The sequence below is a fragment of the Martes martes genome (assembly GCF_963455335.1).
Source record: "Martes martes genome assembly, chromosome: 8".
NCBI lineage: Eukaryota > Metazoa > Chordata > Mammalia > Carnivora > Mustelidae > Martes > Martes martes.
In genome coordinates, this window is record NC_137895.1 from 58404233 (window position 1) to 58428948 (window position 24716).

Below are 24716 nucleotides of genomic sequence, written 5' to 3' on the forward strand. Positions count from 1 at the left end.
CCCTGAGCTTCCTTAAAGTAACTATTTTGAATTCTGTTATCAGGAAAATTGAAAACACCCTCTGGAGGGGAAAGGGTATCAGTTACTTGAAAACTGTCTTCCTTTGGTGGTATCATTTTTCTTTGATTTTTTTTAGGTTCCTCTAAGTTCTGTGTTGCTGTCTTTGCATTTGAATAAAGTCATCTTCTCCAGTCTATACTGACTGGTTTCAGGACAGAAAACCTTCCTTCAGCCCTGTTAAAGATTCTGAGGCTTTCCCAGATCTTTTCTATGGATATCCCTACTGCATACTTCTTATTTCCTTCTCTGGGGGAATTCATAAGATTGTATACCTTCTGTGGATCCTGCAAGTCAGGTCAAATGCTGATAAACTTCCTTTGCTTTCCCTAGGGCAGTACTGAATGCTCAAGCTTGTGTAGTGTCTCCCAATTGTCCAGAGTCAGGCCAGCTTTCTGCAAGTGCTCACTGTCTGCAAAAGTTCATTCTCACTGCTTCAGGAGCATACACAGGAGCTGGCCCGCTATGGGGTCCCTGTGGGGAAGATCAGGGGTAAGGTACATGGAGTGTTGGGGGGAGGGAAGCTGGGGCCAGTTGTAGAGATCCACAGGGGAGGCATCCCCCACAGTTCATGGATGGGCTTCCTAATACAGCCTACAAAGCTGTCAGTAGGATCTGCAGCCCTTTGATACATTCTACCCTGAGCCCTAACTGCTGTTTTCCCAGTCATGCAAGTCACTACTTGGTATTGTGGATGGGGCAGAAAAGAAGTAGTTCTCTTTGGTGGCATCCCCCATACTGGGGAAGCTGGACACTCATTCACATACTTTCCACTTTCCCCCACAGGAAAAATCCCAGGCCAAGAAGTTCTCTTTTGGCACTGAGCTATGCCTTGGGGGAGGGGCAACACAGGTAAAATGAAATCACCCCTGTTACCCTCTCCACTGTGTTCAATCTCAGATTTTTTTTTCCTCCAATGATATGGTTGTTGGCATCTCTGCTGGATTCCCAGGCTTTCACAAGGGTACTACTGTCCATGAGTGATTGTCAATGTCAAAACTGGTGTTCTTTGCAGGAGGGAGAGGGAAGAATGGAAAAAACTAAAAAAAACAAAAAACCTCTTATTCCACCATAATGATAACATCATTCTTCAGTAGCACAAGGGGAGTTCACCCACCAGCATTCTGCCATGGTTGCGGCCTAGAATCATTTCTTAATGGTCACTTTATGGTTGACATTTTTAATATCAAGTACCATAATGTGTTACAACATTCTTACAGTGTACTGAGGTATGAAACATAGTTTTCCCCTTAATTAAAATGTACTTAGTCTATAATGATTTGGGTTCTTTTACTTTATATACTATATATATGTATATAGTATATAAAGTATATAGTACATAATATGAGCAGGCATTTTTTCCTCTCTCTCTCACCAGCCTCTCAGCTGTCTCTTCCCTTCCTATTTATATACTACTCTAGAACCTCATCATAGCCTTCTATTACTTTATTGCTCTGGGAGCTGGAAATAAGCTGAGCAAATTAGTTCTAAAATTTCAATAAATAAATTTTAAATAAAAGCCTAAGTACTGTACCTGTGGAGAAGATGAACGATCATTTATATTATTGTAATTATTTATGCCTCTCTCCATGATTTAGTCCCAGCTATGCAGGCTACCTTATAGCTTACCATCCTTAGTGCCTAGCACTATACCTAATATAGAGAGATGGAAAAATACAGCTGATAAACATTTTGAGTAAATGAATTTTCAAATTCCTGACCAACTTCAAAAGAGCATCGGTATAGTCACACAAAGGCTTAGAATACTTAGATTTTAAGACTAACTCTGCAATGAACTAGTTGTATGACATTGGACAAATCATTTGGCCTGCCTTGGTTTTACTTTCTTCATTAGCAACGTAAGATAGCTACACCACACAGTCTTTACATATCTCATGTATCATACATTTTAAGATTCTTTATCATCTATTCTGATTACTAATAATCTTTTATCTTAAATAAGTAAGATTATAAAATAAGTCACCTCCAGAGAGGCATTTTGATTAAATCCTGATCTAGTGGCAAATACTGTAGGTCCACTTTTACTGGAAAGGAGGGTTATAAAGGGTGGTGGCAAGAAGCAAAGGTTCCATTTTAAAGTTTCCCATACTGGCCCAATCCCCTCATTTTACCTATAAATCACAGGCTCCAGCTGGATATAAACTGAATGTTAAATTTCATAAAGGTAGAGGGGTGGGAAGAGTGATGTGTCTTGGGCAGCTGGAGGACAACCTTGTGACATCTATGGTAAAATATGGAAGAATGACAAGAGATAAAGAAATGGGATGATATTGCTGATAAACTCTGTCTACCTTTCAGCTTCACCTCCAGAACACTCTGGTAGAGAGAACACGTGAAACAGTCAGTGAACAAATGAACCCTGCTCGGTTTTTCTATCATACTTTGTTTACATGTAGAAACAGATACTGAAATCTCACTAACATCAAAAAGCATTTTAAACATTTATTCCTTGAATATGTATTAAAACAAAAACTGAGTACACACTGGTCACTTAGTATTGTGCTAAGGCACAAGAAAGACCAAGATTACTCAGACACATTTTCTACCTCCAAGTGTTGAGACTAGCTAAACGGAAAAACAAGTAAATAAACCATAAAATGCAACTTAATTACTACTTTAGAGTGAGTATGAGATACCACTTGGCCACAAAGAAGGAACTGACTAATTTTTTCCAGGAAAGTAACCTTTAAACCAAGTGGAAAATAATATAGACAAAATGATGAGGTTGACAGAGAGCAAACTCCAGGCCGAGGGAACAGCTTGTGTGAAGTCATGGAAGCATGAAGCTAAGTGTATTCAATTACTTCAATTATTAAAGCATTTGTGGAATAAAAGAGTCAAAGAATGAGACCCGAAAGTAAACTAGGGAGGCTGTGTCACAGAGGGCTTTCATTTTGTGCCACTATAAAGAGGAACTGGACTTCACAACGAGCATATGGGGAACACTAAGAATTCTAAGCAAGGTAATAATATGATCAAGAGAAGAAGAGAATGCTCTGTCAAGCCATTCTGTAACAGGAATCAACAGGATTTGGTGACTGATCACTTAAAGGTGGGACAGAGTGGTGCATAAGGCAAAAAAGAGTCCAGAAAGATGCACATACCATTAATGTTACCGTTTCAGTAATAGTGGCTCCATTTAGAGGAACGGGAAAAGAAGAGAGGGGAGCAGGTTTAGGGAAAATGCAACAAATATATTTTGGTAAATGTGAAGTCTTGGAGGCCTGTGCAAACTTCAGGTATAGTCAGAAACAAAGGATTAGAGTTTAGGGGAATGTTACCAGCAGGAGATAAAAAATTGAAAGTCATTGTTCTAATGAAAACAATGTGAAGTGCTGAAGTCATCTTGGAAAACAATGAAACATGAAATGAGATGAGAGCTGAGAAAAGAATTCTGGAAAACTCTGAAACTTCTCAACTTGTAAGTGTTCGGATTATGAACAAAACCATAAACAGAGCCAAAAAAAAAAAAAAGCACTGGCTTTCTCTGCTACCAACAGATGGAGTTACAACTTTCTTGAGATTACCACTTCGCAACTCTCCCCAGTAACTTTTAGTTACATATTAAACTCCTAGAAGCAGATATTCCGAAGGAACATCTAAGTGCAAATAAGTAACAAAAGAGAGGTCTGATGTAAATCGGAAAAGAACGGGAAGCACCATGAGAGCCAAAAGAAGACAACATTCTTTAAAAGAAAAAAGTGATCATTACAAGCATACATTCATTCAGTAAATGGACAATCTACAAAGTAGTACAAATTCTAAGCAATAAAAAATTCAATAGTGAACAAAACACAGCCCATGTCCTCTAAGAGCTTGCAGCAAATGCTACAGCAACATCAAGATAAAAACTAAACATTTGCCTTTTGGCTTGGCTTTTTACAAGACTACAAATGACCTAGAGGCATGATGAGCTCAGGCACTAGACTACAGTGGGTAGACAACTGCAGGAAGAGTGAGGAAGAGGAAACAACAGGTAATAAGGTTCTCCTCAGGAATCTCCGCTGGGAACAAGACAGAAATAAGGCAGCAGAAAGAGGGCATTAAGAAAATAACTTTCAAACATGCATAACATCACATCAAGAGAATTAAGAGACACATGGACTCTAGGAGCTTACAATATAAACAGTCTGACATAGACAAATACACATAAGATAGAGAAGAATACCATTTTAAATTGATTCCATAATACATTCTACAAGAGACAGAGGTCTAAATTATTAAAATTACATTCCAATGTTATTAATTTTGATTAATAATGATTCTCTTATCACAATTTGGTTTAAGTCAAGTTGAAATCAGAAGACAATCCTGAGGTCAAAGAAATTCTTCACCTTCCCCCTCAAAGAAAGAAGGAAAATGAATGAGATACTTTGATGCAGTTGGGTATTAAAGATATGTATGGGACCAGTTACCTGGTAAAGGGAGATGCATAGAATATTTTAGTACTGGGTTTACTGGCCCCTTCAAGAGATGTTAGAGAGAAGTCATAAAGTGTTGGGGGTGGGGAGTGATGTCATAGAAGCAAATAAGTATCTAAGTACTTACTAGAAAAAATAGTGAGATTTATGTAGGTCCAGTTGATATAAGTCTGTGGCAGTTTTATCATCCCAGCTGGTTCAACGTATTTCAAAATAGCATATGACATGAACTATATCCATACAAGGAGAAAAAGAAAGATCTTATCCATGTCTAGCTAACATTATAGAGGCAAGATGGCAAGCAGAAAGCAGTGTATGACCTAATAAAACTACCTCATACTGGTGTCTAAAATTATCATTTTTGTAGAAGCAATTTGTAAAACTTATAACAAAGGTTGGAAATCTTATGTAATTTTACTAAACATGATAACTAACGTACTCATAAATATTTGCTTAATGAGAGGAAAACCGTCTTATCATCTTGGGACCATCAAGGAACTGCTACCAGAAATGCACATACTAATCTACTGCACAAGAAAAACACAGAAACAATTCCATCTTTAACCAACACACTCTCATACTACATTTTTCTTAAAAAGAAAAAAAAAAGTGTTCAAAACAAACTTCAAAAATAACTGAGTATGGGCGCCTGGGTGGCTCAGTCAGTTAAGCAGCTGCCTTTAGCTCGGGTCATGATCCCAACGTCCTGGGATCGAACCCCACATTGGGCTCCTGCTCGGCAGAGAGCCTGCTTCTTCCTCTCCCTCTGCCTGCTGCTCTGCCTACTTGTGCTCTGTCAAATAAAATCTTAAAAAAAAAAAACTGAGTATGCCATCAATCTTTAGAAAACAAATAAGATCCTCTATTAATTATTTGTTTGAGACCCATAGAAGAAGGAATAACCAAAATGAGGAAATAATGAATTAAGTTTTCTTTTTTAACAAAAGGGCTTCTATGTTATGGGATCTGGCAAAACTAGAGAGAGAGAGATTTATATATCTATTCCTCCTTCCTTCTCTTCCCAACCCCCAAACTTGTATACAAGCCTAGTGTTATTCAAGATAACAGCATATAGCCGTAACTCTACAGTTGCATGGACAGAGCTTGGAAAATTAGGTCACAAGCTTGCCACCGGGACTCCAATCATCTGTCTGGCAAGTTTGTATGACTTCCTCCTCCCTGGGATTCTCTTATACACTGCCCAAAAGGCAAGATAAGGGAAAGGTTATCAGGACTTTCTATAATAGCTACAAAAAGATTTGGTCCACATCACTAACAATGTGGGAAAACTCAGGCACTTTTATCCTTCTACAGTCAACATAGCAATCAGTACTTCGATAAATATTTATTGAGAACCTTCTTTGCACAGAAATTCTCTTTTAAAGTTCAATGCCAATCATGGCCCAACCTATACATGCCAATTTACAACTTGAAAGCAATTCTTGATCCTGTTTCCAAACAATTAAGCTCTTTGCAATGCAAATAAAGATGTTTTTTGAAATAGATCATTATGAATCTTTCATTCTTAGTAGCTAACTAGAACCACATGAGCCAAACATATTGTGGGGATCATTTCAATGGTGTGTAATTTAAGAGGTGTGTCAGAAAGTGCTTTGCTCCACTAAAGGAGTGCACATTTTCCTCTTGTAAGTAAAATACAAAGGCAATGTTGCTTCATACAGCAGCCTTAAAGTTACCCACATTCCAAATTCAAGATAAGAAATATTTCCCCATCTCCAAAGATTAACACTTTACAACCAGCCTTAAGTCTTCAGCATGACTTCATTTTACGAATAACAATTTCTTCATTCCTAAAAGTTTCCAAGAACAAAATATTGAATAGTGTCTATAAAAACAACACAAACCATGCTTGTCTGATCTGATCTTAAATTAACCTTAACTGCTGAGTATCTTTTTTTTTTTTTTTTTTTTTTTGACAGAGATCACAGGTAGGCAGAGAGGCAAGCAGAGAGAGAGGAGGAAGCAGGCTCCCTGCTGAGCAGAGAGCCCGATGCGATGCGATGCGGGGCTCGATCCCAGGACCCTGGGATCATGACCTGAGCCGAAGGCAGAGGCTTTTACCCACTGAGCCACCCAGGCACCCCTGCTGAGTATCTTTCAAAGGGAGTACTGTTGTATTATAATTTTTACCAAAGCTCTTCATAAATAAATCTTCCTGTAGTGGAATTATTGTAAAATGACTCATAATTTCAAAGTACTTATAAATCTACAATATTACTACATGTAAAATTTATAATACAAAATGTGACTATCTTCACTCTCTTAGAAGTTAGAGAGAAGGAAGGAGGGAGAGAAGGTGAGAAAAGTTATTCTTTATTTTCCATATTTTTGACCATTTACCTAGAATCTGATTGCTTAAGTTTTTATGGTTCTTTTAATTTAGGCTTCTGACATTTGTAAATTCAGTAAGGATATAAATCTTATCTGTCTCAACTGCAGCATCTTCATTATTTAGTAATACATTTAACACTTAATAGGCACTTACTTAGTATTTTTTTTGTACTTCTTTATTCACATATAAATTCCACTAACTGAAACAAGCTATTTTCTATTAAATAAAGCTGTGTATTTCCAAGACTATTAGATCAGGAAATTAAAGTGAGTTGAATTAAACCAATGACTCTGCTAACAGTTTAGCCAAATCCCTAATCTCATATAACTAACTCATATATACATATCACAAGAAGAATTACCAGAGAAAGTAGAAATGGATCAAACAAGCTCTATCACCAGTACAACAAACAAAACTCACCATCACATACAAAGGACAGTTCCATATGCATTTTGTTGTATTAAGTATTCATCTGTGTACACGTTCCTCTTGCACAATTTTCTTTTAAAAGAAATTAAAAAAAAAAAAAAGGAAGAAATTTCACCCCAGTATTATCCTTCCCAATGACTGCTAGGGTTGACAGCAAAACCTTGCTAAGAGTAATCAGAGAGGGAGGAATAGGAAGCTGAAAGATCACAGCTAGAAGTTTTTAGAAGTTCTTTCAGAAACAAAACCAAAAACACTCTGAACTGAATTAGTTTCTTTGACCTTAAAAATTAAGCTATGTTCTCAAATCAATCCCTTGCAAAAATCTACAGGCTCTTGTCCTCCATTGGAAAAAAGAAAACTCAGCAGGCTTGGATCAGCTACCTAATCTAAAAAGCTTTCCCTCACATTCATGAGCGTTCTCTCAAGAATATGTAACTAGATCAGCCTCCACATATAGTAAGCCTTTGTTACACCTAATGTCGAAGGCCCAATTAATGTCCACATTAGCCTAACAGAATCAATGCTAGCTAGAAAGATCTAGCTGTCAAATCTTGCAATATTAAGAATGTCTGTCTTTTACTTTGTGTTTATTTGAGTAAATATTTAATATACATTTCTATTACATAATACATTATTACAATATATATAAACAGTGTTCCCTAGACGTAGCTCATCAACAGCACAGTGGTTTATATGTTCCTGTGAAATTTTAGCGTTTCTTCTTTTGTCACACCAAACTATCTCTATGATCAGATACTACCATCACTAGTTTTCCCAATCATTTTACTACTTTATCCATTAGTATGGAATCTTTCTTTCAGTTTGATCATATAAGTACTTTCGAAAACCACAAATACAAAATATAACTGGTAACCATTAGGTTAAATTATCCCCTATTGTCAGGTCTTCTATTCTATAATAAATATCTTCCAAATTCATACTTCAATTATTTCCATTAACCACATGGTGGAGTGAGAAAATGGAAATAACTACTGGTAACAGATATAGGTGAAGGGCAGGAAGTCTTGAAAGTAAGATAGAGACTTTTATTCCAGTTCGAAGACTCTTTAGAAAGCCATGGAGTATTCCATTGTACAATTATTTTTTATATTATACGACTTTACTTGAGATATATTTGAACTCAAATTCTAAAATCCCCTACAGTGTTAAGGAGCTCCTACAAAACAAAATGTAAAAAAGGAAGAAAAAAAAAAAAAAGAAAGAAAGAGAGAGGGAGGGAGGGAGGGGAAAGCCAGTAGCATATATTCTAATACACAAACAAAACCATAGTGGGTCTTTCCTAATTACTATAAAAACTGGTGTTAAAATGTATTCCAGCTGAAGTTAATCACTGTTAATGTATTCAGTCTGGACAGGATTTCATTGTCTTTATAATGAGACTTACTACGTCCAAAATAATTTATTTACTACCCAAATAAGATGAAGGTGATGAAGCCTTCAATTACTCCTTTGTTTCAAACTCTCTAGCAGCCTAAACTTAACCTTCACTGTCATAACCACCATGAATGCCCCTTTTATTCAGAATTCAGTCTCCATGACTGAGATCTCACCAGGCAGTGAGAAAAAGTTACAACAGTAACTGGAAAGATAGCAAAGTAATGAAAGATACATGTTTCAACTAAGTCATCTGAGGATTGAAAAAAAAAGCTATCAGACACTGGGGCTAGAGGATGGGTTAAAACAAGGATGAGAGAAGCAAGATGGAGAAGGACTATCAAGGGAAAACCCACATGGTCATTTATCTGCTTCAGAATTTTTATGACTATTTTCTTCATGAGACCATAGAAGGTAACGAGTCTTAAGATAGCTTTGAAAAATGTGAAACATGGCCAAGGGCATAGATCTTATAGTAAATGGTGCTAAAACTTTCTGTTTCAATTATATGGATAAGAAACATTAAAAAAAAATAAATATTATGAAAAGAAAAGTTGAAGCTTTAAACATTTTATTCTGTAATTCTACAAAGATAGCAAATATACCAATATACAAACAACATAGAACTGAGCATTCCTAAATTTAAATGAGGTTTTAATTTTTTACACAATTTTGTTCTATTATTCTTTACACATTATTATTCAAGCTTGGCTACCATGGATCAGTCATTTAAAAATAGAAGAGATGAGGGGTGTCTGGGTGGCTCAGCAGTTAAGCATCCAACTCTTGATTTCCATTCAGGTCAGGATCTCAGGGTCATTAGATCAAGCCCAACACAGGACTCCTCACACAGCACAGAGTCTGCTTGTCCCTCTCTGACCCCACCCTCCCTGCCCCACCCCCTGCTTGTGCTCTCTCACTACAAAATAAATAAAGTCTTTAAAAATAAAAGAAGAGATGAGACATTAAACAAATCTGTGAATTAATGTAAATCTATTTAAAATCTTTAGAGGGCTCCTTTCCTAAATAATTAACCATACCTCTTTCATTTAAATTCTTTAGACATACATATTAATTCCACACCTTTACATGCATGAGCATCATGTGAAAAATGCTACAAGATTTGTCCCAATGACTAGATTTTTATCATAGAAAGAATTCCGTTGCTTTTAAATTATCCAGAACCTAACAAGGCCCCAAAAAAGAACAAAATAGAAGTACAACCAATAAAATTAATGTCTTCTCTTGACTAAAATGATCCTGAGATGTAAAAAAAAATAAATAAATAAATAAATAAATAAATAAATAAATAAATAACATGAGTTGTGGTATACAGTCCTGAAAATAAGATTATACATCACAAGTTTTTTTTTATACATCACAAGTTTTAACAGTGAAGATAAACATGCTAAAATAAGCAACTGAACCTAAAGATAGGGTTTCTAATCAATATTTTTTCTATATTAAAAAGTAGTATTTTAAAATCCTAATATATGGTTGGTCATAAAACAGTTAAAGTTTTGAAAATACACTGGAAAGGAAATTGGAAATTACCTACACACATACGTACAAACACAAGCTGAGCATGCTATTGGAGGGAAGGGGGGGCAACTATACAGAGATATAGTAATGTTCTATTTTCCTCTGTTTATCAAAGCTAAATGTATATTCTTTAACATCACAAGTATATCTTTCTTCAAATTTAAAAGTCAATATATTCAAAATCACCTTACTGTATGTTCATGTCTAAAGATAGCATTAACTTCAAATGTCAAAATTTTTTTTTTTTAAAGATTTTATTTATTTATTTGACAGACAGAGATCAGAAGCAGGCAGAGAGGCAGGCAGAGAGAGAGGGAGAAGCAGGCTCCCTGCTGAGCAGAGAGCCCGATGCGGGGCTCGATCCCAAGACCCTGGGATCATGACCTGAGCCGAAGGCAGAGGCTTTAACCCACTGAGCCACCCAGGCGCCCCCAAATGTCAAAATTATTATAGAAGAGTAACATTGTATTCAAGGACTTCAATGACAAATTTCACATATAGTTTTCTTTACAGATTTGTTTCACTACTTGCACTTTTAAAATATTTTATTTTCTAGTGAAAAATAGAAACAATTACAATATTACAAAATATTACAAAAACTAGAATCAGCAAAAAAAAATTACAGTGTTTAATGATCACAAGCTTTATATTTCAGACACTGGAAACATTCTACTGTTGCACTAAGCAAATAAATAATATACCAATAATACACATGTATTTCTAGAATAAGCAATAATATTCTAATGGTAATATTCTAAAAGAAATACAACATTTTAGTGGTGCTAATCAAAGACTTTTTAAATAAAATGAAATTCAAATCAATAGCCTTTAAGAGGAATTTAGGGGCGCCTGGGTGGCTCAGTCTGGGTTGGGCTGCTGCCTTCGGCTCAGGTCATGATCTCAGGGTCCTGGGATCGAGTTCTGCATCGGGCTCTCTGCTCAGCAGGGAGCCTGCTTCCCTCTCTCTCTCTCTCTCTTTGCCTGCCTCTCTGCCTACTTGTGATCTCTCTCTCTGTCAAATAAATAAATAAATAAATCTTTAAAAAAAAAAAGAGGGATTTAAAAAATATGTTTTCCCTTTTTTTTGAGTTTTTTGGTTATTGTCCAAGAATAGTTGATATACAATATTTTATTAGCTTCAGGTATACAACATAGTGATTCAATATTTACATACATTATGAAATAATCACCACAGTAAGCCTAGTTACCATCCGTTACCTTATCCAGTTATTACAATATTACTACGCTGTACCTTTTATCCTCATGACTTACATCTTTTATAACTGGAAATTTATACCTCTTAATCCCCTTCATCTTTAGCCCATACTCCCATTCCCTACTCCCCTCTGGCAACCACCAGTTTGTTTTCTGTACTTAGGAGACTGTTTCTGTTTTGTTTGTTCCTTTGTTCTCTAGATTCCACATTTAAGGGAAATCATACAGTATTTGTCTTTCTCTGCTTTATATCACATACAGAATACCCTTTAGGTCTATCCACAGTGACACAAACGTCAAGATTTCATTCTTTTTTATGGTTGATTAATATTCCAGTGTGTGTGTGTGTGTGTGTGTGTGCACACACTATATCATCTTTATTTATTCATCTATTCATTCATCATTCATCTATTGACGGCCACTTAGGTTGCTTCCATATTTTAGCTACTGTAAGCAAAGCTGCAAAGAACATATGAGTACATACTCATGTTTTCATTTTCTTCAAATAAAACAGAATTCCTGGATCATAAGGTATTTCTATTTTTAATTATTTTAGGAAGCTCCATACTGTTTTCTATAGTTGCTGAACCAATTTAAATTCCTTCCACAGTGTTTGAGGATTGATTCCCTTTTCTTCACATCCTTGCCAACATTTATTACTTCTTATCTTTTTGATAATAGCCATCTGACAGGTGTGAGGTGATACCTTACTGTGGTTTTAATTTGCATTTCCCTGATGATGAGTGTATGAGTGATGATGTAGAGCATTGTTTCATGTGTCTGTTGGACACATGTCTTGTCTTCTTTGGAAAAATGTCTATACTAGTCCTCTGCCCTTTATTTATTTGGATTTTTGGGGGTTTTCTGCTGTTGAGTTGTATTAAAAAAAAACAACAACAACTTTATTTACTTGAGAGACAGAGAGAAAGAGTGTGTGCATAAGCCAGGGGCCAGGTGTCGGGGGGGAGCAGAGGGAGAAGCAGACTTCCCACTGAGCACGGAGCCTGATTCAGAGCTCAATCCCAGGACCCCGGGATCATGACTTGAGCTGAAGGCAGATTTTTAACAGACTGACCCACCCAGGCACCCAGGGTTGAATTGTACTAAATTCTTTATATTTTTGGATATTAATCCTTTATCGAACATAGCATTTGCAAATATCCCTTCCCATTCAGTAAGTTGCCTTTCCATTTTATTGGTTTCCTTTACTATGCAAAAGCGTTTTAGTTTGATGTAGTACCACTTGTTTATTTTTGCTTTTGTTGCCCTTCCTTGAGAAGAGACAAATCCAAAAAAAATGTTGCTACAACTGAGGTCCAAGAGTTTACCGCCTAGGTTCTCTTTTAAGAGTTTTATACTTTCAGGTCTTACATTTAGCTCTTTAGTCCATTTTGAGTTTATTTTTGCATATGGTATAAGAAGATGGTCCAGTTTCATTCTTTTGCAGGTAGCTGTCCAATTTTTCCAACACCACCTACTGAAGAGACTGTCTTTTCCCAACTGTATATCCTTGCCTCCCTTGTTACAGATTGACAATATGAGTGTGGGTTGATTTTTGGGCTGTGTTTTCTGTTCCACTGGTGTCTTTTTGTGCTAATACCACCTACTTTGAGTATGACAGCTTTGCAGTACAGTTTGAAATCAGGGAGTGTGATACCTTCAGCTTTGTTCTTTCTCAAAGTTGCTTTGGCCATTAAGGATCTATTGTGGATCCATACAAATTTTAAGATTTATTTCTTCTAGTTCTGTGGAAAATGCTATTGGTGTTTTGACGAGAACTGCAGTGAATCTTAAGATTGCTTTGAGTGGTATGGACATTTTAATGGACATTAAATGGACATTTAATGAGCATTAATCTTCTAATCCATGAATATGGGATGTCTTTCCATTTGTTTGTTTCTTTAACCTCTTTTATCAGTGCTTTGTAGTTTTCATTATATAAGTCTTTCACCTCCTTAGTTCATTACTAAGTACTTTGTTCTTTTTGTTGCTATTATAAATGGAATTGCTTTTCTAATTTCCTTTTCAGACAGCTTGATGTTAGTATATGGAAATGGAACTGATTTTTGTCTGTTGATTTTGTATCCTGCAATCTTACTGAACTTGTTTATTAGTTCTAACAGTTTTTTTATGGAGTCTTTGGGTTTTTCCATATATAGTATAGTAGAATGTTATCTACAAATAGTGAATTTTACTTTTTCTTTTCCAATTTTCTTGTCTGAATATTGTGGCCAGACTTCCAGTACTATGATGAATAAAAGTAATGAAAATAGGCAACCTTGTCTTATTCCTGATCTTAGAAGAAATGCTTTCAGTTTTTCACAGTTCAGTATCGTGTTAGCTGTGGGTTTGTCATATAGGGCCTTTATAAGATTGAGGTATGTTCCCTCCTAATAAAGTGTTTATCATAAATGAACGTTGAATTTTGTCAAATGCTTTTACTGCATCTAATGAGTTGATCACGTTAATTCTTACTCTTCATTTTGTTAATGTGGTTTGTCACACTGACTAATTCACAGATATTGAAATATCTTTGTATCCCCAGAATAAATCCCACTTTATCCTGGTATAGGATCCTTTCAATGTATTATCAAATTCAGATTGCTAAGATTTTGTTGAGGATTTCTGCATTTATGTTCATCAGGGATACTGGTCTGTAATTTTCTTTTTTTGTAGTGTCTTTATCAGGTTTTCATATCAGACTAATGCTGAACTTAGAGAATGTATTTGGAAACACTTCTTCCTCTTAAAACTTTTTGGAACAGTTTGAGAAGGATAGGTATTAACTCCTCTTTAAATGTTTGGTAAAATGTAACTGAAATAGTCTGGTTCTGGACTTTAACAACTCTCTTAAATATAAACTTCTCTTCTCTCTATTAATGTTCATTTATTTTCTATTTTGTCTTTCCTTTTTCTCTTCTCCCCTTATATTAAAAATGTGATTTTTCAGCTGTAGAACTCTAACCCCAACAAGCACATAATTCATACAATTAACAAATTATTTTAGCACATTGCTAAGTTTTATGTTCAGGTTCTATTCAGAAACCATTCATGGCTCTTAGAATTCTGGATTGGCTCAAACAGGACTAGATGGTGCTTTTACAGGATGTTACATTTCTAATGTTGCTATGCTACTAAATATAAGCATGGCTTGAGACAGAACCTCTGATTTTACCCCAAAACACACAAGTCCTCTTTCTTAATAAAAATCACTTGAGTATCACAGGACTGGGGGAAAAAAAACAAAACAAAAACAAAAAACAAGAATTTATCTGCTATATAAAGGACTATATTTAGAAAGTCATAGGATTAGAAGAGGAGATTCATGCAATTAAAACAGGTTTGGGATCTTTAGTCTCTCCTACTATGATGCAATGAATACTGTATTGTATTGTTACTACAAAAATGAAAAATAACTGATTATTCAGTTCTTTCTAATATCCCTATAGGCTCTGTGAGAATGTGCAGAATTTCCCATTACTCCTGTCACGTCTACCATTCTTCACGTCAAACATATTCATCTTTCTGCCTGGAATGCCCCAGAGTCCCTCCTCATACTCTTATTCTTGGACTCAAAAATTCATCCTATAAAACTCAAATGTCACATTCTTCAGTAAAGATTTTTCTGATTCCTCAGCCACAGTGGGCCTCTCCCTTTGTCTATGTGATGAGATATAAATACAATTTTTGTTCATTTAACCTACAACTGTGTTGTAGGTACTATTGTGTCAAGTAGGTACTATCATCGTTTCCACTTCCTAGATAAGAAAACTAAGGCAGGTAAAGTCTTTCTGATTTCAAAGTCCATTGCTTCCTTGCTTGTTCATTTAATGCATACATACATGAGTTCTATACTCTATTAAAATGGTTGTCCCATTCTCTGGGTTCCCTGAAGACAGAAAGCAGAGATCCTGTCTCATTCATCTTTGTATTCCCAGGGTCTGGCACAGAACAGATATTCCAGAAATGCCCAATAAATGATGAATGAATGAATAAATGAAAAAGTACCAATGTTCAACTTACTCTGGGAGGAAAATTCCTCCCCTTTTAAATGTTCTTCTTAAAGAGTATGCTAGTAAGTGCTTATTTCGTTCAGAAAACATTTTGTGTGTATCATATACGACATATATGACACATTTAAGCTGTGCTTAAAGAGAACTTCAGTTTAGTTCCCTGCCCTCAAGAAACATACAATTCAGTGGGGGAAAGGTATAAACAATTAGCTACTTTTACTATTATGTGTTTTATTTTTCCTAAGCCCCACAAGTTCCTCTCTTTTTTATTTTTTTAAAAGATTTTATTTATTTATTTGAGAGAGAGAGAGCATGAGAGGAGACAAGGTCAGAGAGAGAAGCAGACTCCCCGTGGAGCTGGGAGCCTGAAGCAGGACTCGATCCCAGCACTCCAGGATCATGACCTGAGCCAAAAGCAGTTGCTCAACCAAGTGAGCCACCCAGGCACCCAAGTTCCTCTCTTTAAAGGAACTTCATTCTTTATAACCATTTTCCAATAATTCACACCTCTGGGCCACTAAGATGCAGATCAGTCAACAAGAAAAAAAGAAAAAGGTTAAAAGAACCTCCATGTATCTCAAAAACAATATTTTTGAGCCATTCTCATTTAACCCAGTAGTCATTTAAGACATGTACAAATTTTAAAGAAAAGAATAAAATCAAGGACACCTGATACTAACTATCCTTGCACTTTTTCTTTTATGAGAGATCACACAACCAACTGGGAAGTTTTGGAATCAAAAAGATCAAAGTTCCCATCCAAACTCTGTCCCTTTCTCCCCATATGGATCACCGACAAGTCACTTTATCTTTCTGAACACATTTCTTACCTGTAATATGGAAATAAGGAGAACTGCCTTAAAGAGCTTTTGTAAAAGTTTAAAAAGATAATGTATATAACATCTGCCACACCAAAGCTGCTACTTTCACTATGTCAAATCTCACTAGATTCTTTTTGGAAGCTAATGGTTCTATCTGTAGCATAACAATATTAAAAAATTCTGGTCCCAATGTTATGAACTGTGTTACTGACATATCAAAAGAAAGGTACTTTTGGGGCACCTGGGTGGCTCAGTGGGTTGAAGCCTCTGCCTTCGGCTCGGGTCGTGGTTCCAGGGTCCTGGGATCGAGCCCCACATCGGGCTCTTTGCTCGGGGGGGGAGCCTGCTTCCCCCTCTCTCTGCCTGCTTCTCTGCCTACTTGTGATCTCTCTCTCTCTCCGTCAAGTAAATAAGTAAAATCTTAAAAAAAAAAAAAAAGAAAAGAAAGGTACTTTTAAAAAAAGCTACTTCTTTCTGGCAAGAAGAGTGGCATGGGATAAGAGTCAAGACCATAGTTACATATCAAGTTTCTAGATGGTCAATACATCATCTGCCTCTTCTCAGCATACACCTTGCAATACCCTTATTTCAGATCCTCTTTGTGAAAAAGAAAACCTTAATAATTATTTCTTATGGTTAGATCTGAAAGAATTGATAGATATCACTCTGTATTAACAATTCCATCTTCTGGGTGCCTGGGTGGCTCAGTCAGTTAACTGTCTATCTGCCTTTGGCTCACGTAATGATCCCAGGGTCCTGGGATAGAGCCCAGCCTCAGGCTCCCTGCTCAGTGGGGAGCCTGCTTCTCCCTCTCCCTCCTCCTTGTGCTATCAAATAAATAAATAAAATATTTTTAAATAAAAATTAAATAATATCTTTTATTAGAATAAAAAAATTCCATCTTCCACAAATGCCCAGGAACTAATCTCAAAACACAGTCTATATGTATTACTACATTTTGGTTCTGAGTCATTTCTCAACTATTTTCTTTAAGCAATTTTGCAGAAGGCTTTTAAAAATCAAATAAAAACACTTTCTTTTCAATCCTAATCCCAATTTATAATCTAATTGACTTAAAAATCTCATTTACTTGGTACTGGTACAACCGAAAAAAGAGAATCTAGACACAGACTTTACACTTTTCATAAAAATTAACTAAAAGTGGATCAAAGACCTAAAAGTAAAATTATAAAACTCCTAAAAAAAAATGATAAAATCTAGATGGCCTTGAATTTGGCAATGAGTTTTTAAAATGCAACACCAAAAGTTTATCCATGAAATTGACAAGTTGGATTTCATTAAAATTAAAAACATTTGCCCTGAAAAGACACTGTTAAGAGAAGAAAAAGAAAAGCCAGACTAGAAGAAAATATCAGCAAAATATATATCTGATAAAATGATGGTATGAAAGAGATATAAAGAATTCTTAAAACAATAAGAAAACTGACAACCCTATTAAAAAATGGGCAAAAGTTCAGAACAGATAATTCCCCAAGGAAAATAACCAGAATACAACAGCATATGAAAAGATATTTAACATTAAATGTCATTAGGGAATGGCAAATTAAAGCAACAATGAGATATTACTATACCTACTAGAATACATAAAATCCATAAAACTGACAACATCAAAAACTGACAAGGAGAAGAAACAGGAGCTTGCGTTAATTGCTGATGGGAATGAAAATGGCACAGCCACTCTGGAAAACAGTTTGGCAATATCATATAAAGCTAACAATAATCTTATCATATGATCCAGCAATTATGTTCCTAGGTATTTACCCAATTAATGTGAAATCTTGTGTCTACACAAAAACTTGCCCATGAATATTTGTAGCAGCTTTGTTTATAGTTGCCCAAAACTGGAAGCAACAAAAATGTCCATCGATAAATGGATACACAAACTGTGATAACACATAAATGAACAGATATACAAAATGTGATAACACATTTTGCATAAATTGCAAAATTACCAAGTAATAAAAAGAAATGAGCTATCAAATCACAAGAAGACATAATGAACCTTAAATGCATATTCATAAGTGAAAGAAGCCAGTCTGACAAGGCTGTATGATTCCCATTATATGATGTCTGGAAAAGGCAAAACTATAGGGACAATTAAAAAAAAAAAAAAATCAGTGGTGGTGGGGGAGGAGGGGAAAAGGAGATGGGGGATTAAGGGAGTGATAAATGAAGCACAGGTTTTTTTTTTTTTTTAAATGTATGGTACTTTGATACTATAATAAGGGATACATGAAATGATGCATTTTTCAAAACCCAGAGAATTTTACGGGACAAAGAGAGAACTTCAGTGTATGCAAATTTTTAAAAAATCATTTAGAAGGTCAGAAGGATCCCAGGATGGAACAGAAATTATGACAAAAGGATCTGAAACTATTATTAATGCATGCAACTATCTCACTAAGTGGGATTGTGGAAAAAGGAATGGAATCTAAACTAAAAGCAAAAAGAACTGTACATAAGGACTGTACTCTAGTTGATAAAGTTGTTTCCCACTCTCTGTAAAGAGAACACAAGTTAGCAATTTCAATACTGGTATAAGTTTATAAAAGGATTGACAATTAAGTAAATGGATGACAGGTGGTGGGAGCCAGGTTTCTTTTCATGGGTTGGGATGAGTTTACAGATAAACAAGAGAAGTCCAGAACCAACGCAAGCGGTAATAGGGTGTGTAGAGTTGTAGATATCCATATGAACTCATATTTCACTTAACATGGGTACATATGATTGTGTATAGAAATACGTATAGAAAGGTGTATACACAGGCTTTGCATACATACATATGTTTCCTGCTCTGTAGATAAGAGGATCTAGAGGCAATGACACCCCAGTAGCAACAAGAACCCAGCACCCAAATCTTGGCTTCTAATACTATTTCCCAGGAAGATGAAACAGATTCTTTCTGGCTGATTCTGGGACTGGGACAGGTAATGGAAATATAAAAAATGAGCCTGGAACATCTTTTAATGCCAGAAAGTAAGGAAATTATTAAAAAAAAAAAAAAACTCACATTGACGGAGACATGTCAAAGGGACGCAAGAGCCAACTGAAGGAGCTCCCAATGGCCAAAGCTGAAACAACTTGAGCAACAAAATAAAGTAGTACTGGATTATAACCAAAAGTATATAATGTATATCCATGACTACAGACCAATATAAGTAAGTGATTGAGTAAATACACAAATGGGGAGAAAAGAAAAATCTGCCATGCAGAAGAATTCTAAATAATTTATATAGATACCCCACCCTCAGGGAGGAAAAGTAAAACTATCCGCGCCTTAAATGTGTGCTGTGCAAGATGACTTTCTTCTAAAAGTACAGCATAAAAAGAAGAGTAACTTTTCAGGGTAGAAACCTACCAAACACTAACTCAGGCAGGCGATCAAGATCATTATCCACAGTGATAAGTCATGTTGATAGCTCGTACCTTTTATATGATGCAATAAAAACAGCATTTTACTTGTGATCTTCCTTTCAAAAAACTAAAAGCCCAGTCTGATCAAGGCAACAAAGTCACACTAATTCCAGTAGAAGGTCATTCTACCCAATATCTCATCAATACTCCTCACAACCGTGAAGGTCATCAAAAACAAGGTCTAACAAGCTGTCACAGCCAAAAGGACCATAAGGAGACATGACAACTGAAGTGTAATATGGCATCTAAGATGGTAGAGTCCTGAAACAGAAAAAGGACATCCGATAAACACTGAGGAAAGCTAAATAAAGTGTGAATCTCAGTTAGTAATGACATACCAATACTGCTTCATTAATTATCACAAATACTAATGTAAGATGTAATAAGAAGGAAGTTGGGTAACAGAGTATATAAGAAGTCACTGCCCTATCTTTATACTTTTTCTGTAAATCTAATACTGGTCTAAAAGGAAAATATATATTTTTTAAATATTATCTAAGACTATATCTAGAAAACACTGCAGAGGGGTGCCTGGGTGGCTCAGTGGCTTAAGCCTCTGCTTTAGGCTCAGGTCAGGATCTCAGGGTCCTGGGGATCAAGCCCCACATGGCATCCCATCCAGCTCTCGGCTCAGCAGGGAGCCTGCTCCACACACGCTCCCTCCCTCCAGGCCTCTCTGCCTACTTGTGATCCCTCTCTCTGTCAAATAAATAAATAAAAATAAAATCTTTAGAAAACACTGCAGAGGCTGTACTGAAACACCGAGCACCTTTCCTGCATACATTAAAGTTAAAATGTTGACAACTATGTTGTTACAGAATTTTCCTTAAGAAAATATTTTCAATCACTAACAGCTGCAAACAATTTCATGCAGTAATTCCCAGCAGGGTTGTACTATAGCTAAAGCACTTTAACTAAAATTCCACTTTTCCCCTTACATACCATTGCAGATGTCTGAAAGTTTGTAACCTATCATTAACTTAAGTTGTTTTGTGATGATCCAAATCTGTTTAATACAACTCACCAAAGCTAAGTTAAATTTTACATAAATGAAATCAGTGCTAAAATACTCACCCAGCAAAACTTTAAGCATTTAATGAGTGACCTTGAGAAAAACTATCATCTTTTATTGTGGATACCATATTCTCCTACACAAACCATGGTTTAAGTGAGCTCTTGCAAAATTAAAGTAGGTAAATGAAGAAAAGAGAAGAGTCAGCAGAAAAATAAAAAGCCGTGAGTGAACATGTATGTAGCATAGCTCAAGAAAAGGAAGGGTCTAGGATTTGGGGTCTATCAAATAAAAACTGAAAGCAAAGATACAAAGCCTATGTTATAGCATGGAAAAGGACAGATAACTGAAAAGTATCAGCGTAGGTAAAAAAATTGAAAAGAGAAAAAATCAGAAATGAAAACAAAATGAAATACTTTCATTTGACCTGAAACAAACAAAGCGTTCAAAATTAGACACTAGACTCCTGATAGAAAACAATTCAGAATAAACCATGCTGAAGAATCACCCCAAATTCAACTTCAAGTATTCTCCCATCATTAATAAAAGGCTGAAAATTACTACTTACTGATATTCAGTGGCATTGGAAAGTGGGAAGAAAAAAGATTTCAAAGAGAATGTACCAAATATTGTGAACAGTGGTTATTTCAGAATAGTGAAATTAAAAGTTTTCTTTTTTTTTTTCCTGCTGTGGATTGAATGACTTGTGGAATTTTGAAAAGCTTTAATCTATGAATTCTGCACTAAAGGCTTTCTATAAAATGTTATTACATTTGTGATACCCTTTAGTGGCAATTGTATAAAGTGCATTATTTTTCTAATTATAAGTCAAAGTGTCAACCCATGACCAAAATTTTTTCACACTGGCATCTTAAGAACTATAACAATCTGTCTGAAAAACTCCGATTCCAAACTGGAAATCTATGAGACAGGATGACACTGACTTTAATTTCAATATCCACACGATCTACATTTAGTGCAGCCTTTGCAAAACTCAAGTCCCTTTAGAATGGTATCCTCTCAGTAGAAATAAATTAGAAGCAACACACAGCACAACTACTTTGCTGTTCCTGTGTATTTCCATATGCATGTGTGTGTAAAGTCTTCTGGGAATCCTAATTCTCCTATCTCGCAAAAGAATAACAAAGCCAAAATCAAGTTGTTCATATGCATCTGAAACCAGGTTTTATCTGAACTCTTAAAATATTACTATTCCTCTTATGAGACAAAAAATGAAATCTTCAAAAGAAAAGCAGTAATGCATTTCATTAAAATACATTTTGTAAAGGAGAATTCCAATTCTTAATGCTCTACCGCCCTAGACGTCTATGGTTTTCAAATCCTAATACCACAGGCGTCCTACCCCCAAAGAGATTCCAGCAGTACTATGGGTCTACGGGAAAAGAAGGATTTGAGAAACAATGCAAAGGAAGAGAACGATCCGTGCAAAGATTTCTGCACACAGATAATCCTTGAAAAGAAAGAAGAGTGACCCCAGGAGAAGCGAACCGGCTCTTCATACGCGGAGAAATCAACTCCAAAGGCGTTAGTTGACAAAGACACCAGAAAGGCCATCTTCCAAAAGTAAAACGGGGATTAAAGTGGAACAAACTAAGAACGGAAAGTCAACAGGAATCAGGAGTGACAACTGTTCAAAAACAACGAGCTATCTTAATTTGAGAGGGTGTGCGATGGTGGGACCTTGCCCCAAACTATCCATCTGAAAAGACCCCCTCCATGTGAGCGTGGGGAGGGTAGCTCTCGAAACCCCGAGCCTAAAATAAAGCCGTGAGAATACCGCTTTCGTAGTCGCGCCACGGACCAGACAGGCGCAGGTGTATCTGTGCGGAAGCTCAGGTTACCAGGAAATATTACAAGGACACTGAGAATCTTCTCTGCCCACCCCTCCCGGAGCCTCGGGCTCCGCGGGCGGCGCGGGGCGGCGGGCGGCCGAAGGTCGGCACCCGCTCGGCGGCGCTCCACGGCCGGGCGCACAGACGCGCTCCGGCAGCAGCGCCCTGGCACACCTGGCTCCCGACACCAGTTGAAAGCAGTCAAAGTGAATGGAAGCGGACGCGGCGCCTGGCACCGCTCCATCCGAGCACACAAAGGCGGATTTTTAAAATCCAGTCTGAGTTCAAACAGCTGGACCCCCGGCCGGCGCCTTTCGCCCGAGGGGCTCTTACCTCGGATCCGCCCTCGGGGCCGTGGCTTTCCCCGGAGGCGCCTCGAGGCGGGACGAGGCAGGAGGCGGCGGGGAGAAAGCCCCCGACCGGGACCACGCCCTTCCAATCCCCCGCGAGCCTCAAAGCGGCGGTCGGCGCCCGGCTGGAGAGCAGCGATCTCCCGGGCGAGCACAACGCCGGTCTCGCGCTGGGCAAGACCGCCGCGCCCGCCGCCGCCTGTGAAGTCTGGAGCTGCCCGCCCGCTCACCCGCTCGCCGCCAAAGCCAGCCGCGCGCCGCGCATGCCCACTACCCCTGCTAGCAGCGAGCGAGAACGCGCGCGCGCGCCCCCGGCGCGGCCGGAGCTGGCTCCACTCTCCGGGTTTTGGCGGCAGCCGAACCGCGGAGTATCTGGTCGACCCCAGCGCTGCAGGCGAACCGAGTGGTGGGGCGGGGTGGGCGGGAGTGGGGCGGGAGAAAAGAGGTCAGGGCGCCGGGCTAAGTTATCAAGGCCATCAAAGTCGGGCCAGGGTTCCTAGCTACGGACAGGTTTCGAGAAGTGCCCTAGCAGGACCGACTAGCAGCTGGGAGACGCGGGAAGGGGAACAGAGCATGTGGAAAGGTTCACCCCCGGGCAAGGTTGATGCCCCCGGCCGTGGGAGCGCCCAGTTACAGCTCCCCGGGTCCTGGAGCACAACTCCTGGGCACAAAGCTCGCCGCGCCCAACGACCCGCTAGCCTTCGTCTTCCTTCTCTCGGCCCTGCCGCCTATTTTCCCCCTTTTGTCGCTCTGCGCTTTTTTGTTTCAATTCATGCCATCAACTGGTGGCACCCAAGGGCCTCCGTGCGGTCCTTAGCTCCAGCCTGCAAGCCCAGACCCGCTTCGCAAGCCTGCCTTAGATCCCATTCTTCACGTAGTTCTTGCCAAGAGCCTGATGTGGTTTGTAGTGGAGACTTCTTTCACTTAATCCCTCTCGCAACTTAAACCTCCTAATCGTTGCCTCCTCCATGAGTAGCTCACTGAGCCACTAAATGAGAAGCCCTGTACTAGTCTTCGTCTTAAAACACTCATTTGTCATAGCTACGCCCCCTTCCTGTTCCAACTTCTCTAAAGGCAAGTGACTCAGAAATCAACAAAGATAAACTTGGTTAAAACAGTAGACATGCTCGCTCTGTGAGACAAGGAAAAGGACAGCGCTGTCAGGGGAAAGCAAGGTTTCACACCAAGGTGGAAATTAAAACCATTATGCTAAACGTTCAAATAGAACATAAGCCCAGTCCCCTATCTTAAGTAGAAATCGTCTCTGCAGTATTTCCATCATACCATCATCCACTTAAACCTTTATTATGTTGGAAATCTTTATACTTATTGTTATTACGTATAATCATGACTATTCAATTTTTACCTACGCAATTTTTATATATTATTTCTAATCCTTAAAATGAGATAGGACTTATTATTCGTAGTCAACAGGGTATTTCTCAGAAGTAGCATCTCTTTTGCCACAGCCAATACTGGTGTCAGAATTAAAACCCAGCTCTGCTTAAAAGATCTATAATCATTTGCTTTGTAAATATCAATTCAACTTCCCTTAGCACCACTCTGCTGATTCTGACCCCTAGGAATTAATCTCACTCTTTACAGACGTTGCAAGCCTTGAAATATTTGAAGCGAACTACTTAAGTAACTATCAGAATTGGTAATATTTTCCAAAATTTTTAGATCATTTTATTTGTCAAATGGAATGGTGAGCCCTCATAACCACAATTTTTACCCTGCTTTGCATTTCCTTCAGCTTTTCCTTTTCCTTCTTAAATCATGCACTCAAGGAGAACACA

At 37.6% G+C, this 24716-nt stretch overlaps 1 protein-coding gene across 2 annotated transcripts in view; it reads right to left on the minus strand.

The window, feature by feature from the left end:
* EPS8 (EGFR pathway substrate 8, signaling adaptor) overlaps window positions 1-23169 on the minus strand; it is a 181878-nt gene extending 158709 nt beyond the window's left edge. The window contains exon 1 of one of the 2 annotated variants that reach the window (XM_080810596.1): window positions 22901-23169. The gene's annotated coding sequence lies outside the window, so the exon portion shown is untranslated. The remainder of the gene's footprint in view (window positions 1-22900) is intronic. The other variant, XM_080810597.1, reaches the window with a different exon arrangement.
* Window positions 23170-24716: the final 1547 nt, after the last annotated feature.